This window comes from Monopterus albus, unplaced genomic scaffold (genome assembly GCF_001952655.1).
Source record: "Monopterus albus unplaced genomic scaffold, M_albus_1.0 scaffold81.1, whole genome shotgun sequence".
Classification (NCBI taxonomy): domain Eukaryota; kingdom Metazoa; phylum Chordata; class Actinopteri; order Synbranchiformes; family Synbranchidae; genus Monopterus; species Monopterus albus.
In genome coordinates, this window is record NW_018127961.1 from 1,047,314 (window position 1) to 1,051,000 (window position 3,687).

The window sequence follows — 3,687 nt, forward strand, 5'->3', positions numbered from 1 at the left end:
TGAGGGAGAGGTGGAAGATGGGGGGAAGAACATCAGCCAGCTCGCTGGCACATGCTCTGAGAGCCCTCCTTGAGATGTTGCCCGGTCCTGCCGCTTTGCGGGGGTTGATCTTCCTCAGGACTGTGCATACCTGGCCTGGTGAGAGAGTTAGTGGAGGGGAGTTGGGGGGCTGGGTGGTCTCGGTGTGTGTGTGCCTCTTCTCTGTGCTGTGAGCAGAGTGTCAATCTCAAGATAGCAGTCAGGCAAGAGAGAGGAGGCTGGATCACAGGTCGGTAGAGCAGGCAGATGTTCGGAATCAGGATAGCAGTCACTAGAAAATAATGCTGGAGAGTCTAGACAGGGCATAGAACAATCTGGCAGCTCCCCACAGGGTGAGGAGCTGCTATATACTGTGGTGAGCAGGTGTGAGTGATTAAGGGGCAGGTGAAACCAATGTGCATGATGAGATGAAGTTACTGGGAGTTAAGGTGAGCTAGGGATAGGAAGTGGTGTCAGAATAAAAGCAGTACCGGAAGCTGATGGGGCAGGATCATGACAGTACCCAAGACATGACTATATATTTAAAATGGCCTAACAGTGTGTTGAAAGCGGCTTTCCACTCATCCCCCTCCCTCATACGCACCAAATGATAGACATTTCTCAAGTCCAAGTTAGTGAAGAGCTGGGTCCCATGTAGTAGTTCAAAGGCAGAGGATAGGAGTGGTAGCGGGTTCTTGATGGTGATCTACTGAGACCACAATAATCGATACATGGGTGTAGTCCACCGTCTTTTTTGCCGACAAAGAAGAACCCCGCTCCTGCAGGAGACGAGGAAGGCTGAATTAACCCGGCTTTCTGGGCCTCTGTATTGTACTGTATGTTGTCATGGCCTGGTGTTCAGGATGGGAGAGGGAGAACAACCGGCCCCTGGGGGGGTGGTCCCAGGCTATAGTTCAATGGGACAATCATATGGTCGATTGGGGTGGGGGGGGTAGCATTTTAGCTTGAGCCTTGTTGAATACCTGCTTGAGGTCCAAGTACTCAGGTGGGACCTTGAATAAGTCAGGGAACGTGTCTGGCACCGGCTCTGCCTCCACCCCCTGGATGGTAGCTGAGTGCAGACACTGGGTGGCACATTGCGGTGACCACTCGACTATCTTTCCAGTGGCCCACGCAATCTTGGCTCCATGTCTCACTAGCCAAGGAAAGCCCAAAACTACAGGATGATGTGGGGACTGCATTACCAGAAAGTCAGTCGTTTCCCTGTGATTGTCAATAGAGAAGGTTAGCGGAGGTGTGTGGCTAGTGACACGTTGCAGGAGCTTGTTGTTAAGAGAATGTATCAGGAGCGGGTTACTCACGGGTTTGCTGGGGGATCTGGTGCTGACGAAGGAATGCTGGGTCGATGAAGCTGGTGTCGGAACCGGAGTCAATGAAGACAGAGACAGGAATGGTCTTGGTGCCATAGGAGAGCTGGGCCAAAATTATGGGACGGGAGGCAGGTGTGTTCATTGTTTCTTGACTCAGCAACGTCCTGCCTGGCCTGCTGAGCCTCTGCCTTTTGCTGGACAGAGCAACGCCCGATGGCCTGGTTCCCCACAGTATAGGCATAAGTTCAGTCTAAATCTGCATTCTTTCTCCTCCGGGTTAAGTCGGGAGCGACCCAGTTGCATGGGTTCGAGGGGCTCGGTCGATGTCTGTGCAAAATCCTTGGGGGACGTCTGGTGTTGTCTCTGTTCCGATTGTCTCTCTCTGAATCAGCTGTCTATTCTGGTTACCAGATCCATTAGCGCTCGCAGGCATCTGGGCCGGTCGTATGCTGTGAGCGTGTCTTTCAGTCTGTCTGTTAATCCTCCATAGAAGGCGTCACTCAGCGCGGGTTCATTCCATTCTGAATTGACAGCCGCGGTGCGGAAGTCTATTATCTAATCTACTGCAGTCCGGTTCCCTTGAATCAAGGTGCGTAGAGAGGGTGAGGTGGCTGTAGCGTGGCTGTGTGGGTTGAAGATCCTTGTTAATTCCACCTTGAACCTTTGAAATGTAGCGTAGCAGTCAGACCGGTTAGCCCATTTGGTGGTGCCCCACCGGGGTGCTCAGCCCGTCAGCAATGATAGTATGTAAGCGACCTTCGATCACTCAGTGGGGAAAGCCGAGGGCTGGGACTCAAATTGTATCTCACACTGAGTCAGAAAAGAACAGCTGTCCCCACAGGGTGAGGAGCTGCTATATACTGTGGTGAGCAGATGTGAGTGATTAAGGACCGGAAGCTGACTGGGCAGGATCATGACACTACTATCCTGTTGTAAGATCACCCAGTCATGTTTGCTTACTGATCTGCTGTGTTCAACTGGTTAATTTTACTACAAATTGCACACTTTACTTAAGGATTTACAGGGCAACTGGCTTCCCCTTTTCATCCCAACTCACTGATGATTCATTGGTTTTCCACTGCTCACACACACTGTATCAAATGTAATTTATGAGTGGTGTTGTTATACTCTTGGTATTGGTTGTACAGTTAATGTTTGATGTATAATAAACCCTGGGCTTTTAATGATTGGTGATCACTGTGTTTTTTCTTTAATATTATGTGATGACGGACTCTGCCATCACCAAACCCCTACAGTGCCTTGAATGTCCCAAAAATGTTAAAGTAGCATGGTTAAAAAATACAAAATTAACATATTCACAGGTTACATTTACTGTAAATAAGATGGTCATTTTATGCCTAAAAAATTTAAGAGGTAGACAAATCATTTTTTTCCGGGTTGCAAGCGAGAGCAGACGTCTTTACTGCTCTCCTTGTCTGTTCTACATTTCAAGTCTTTGAGCATACTTACAACTGCTAAAATGCCTCAAAGAGGGAAAAGAGCTAATAAATCAGAAGCGACGGAGGATATGGAAGCAGAAGAAATGTATCACAGAGCGGCGCAAGTAAATGACATCATGGATCAGCAGAAACAGATGTGCATTGCACTGTTGAATCAACGGCAGGAAAGTTTCAAAGGCTTTGTGCAACTAATTATGGAAACAAACAACAAGAGATTCGACGACATGACCAGAGAAATACAGGAGATAAAACGAGTTTGCAGTTTACCCAGCGAGAGGTGGATGTGATTAAAGCTGCCATGGGTGAACAGAAAACACTAACCGAGGAAACGACGGATGACATCTTCAAAACGTGTGAGAGTTTAATAACTATAACAGACAAAATGGAGCATCTGGAAGCACAGTCCAAGCAAAAAAATTTGATCTTTGAGGGAATCAAGGAGACAGCTGGAGAAAGCTGGACGGAAGCAGAATGTAAAGTGAAGGAGATTCTGAAAAATAATCTGCAAATTCATCAAGAAATTGAGATGGAGCGGGCTCACAGAGTCGGGAAACCTTCGAATCGTGGTCCGAGGGCGGTGTTGGTGAAGTTGATGAAGGAGAAAGATAAGGTACGGATATTGCAACAGACAAAGAAGCTTAAAGGATCTAACATTTATATAAATGAAGATTACACCGACTCTGTGAGGAAGAGAAGAAGGGAGTTGATGCTGAAGTTAAGGGAGGCCAGGGAGAGGGGAGCCATCGTGTTCCTGAGGTTTGATCGACTAGTGACCAGACCTCGGAACCAGGAATCAGGACCCAGGACCAGCTCGCCCAGGATGCCAGGACAAAGAGATGAAGGGGTCGCTGGACCCTCAGATGTATGAAGAGACACGC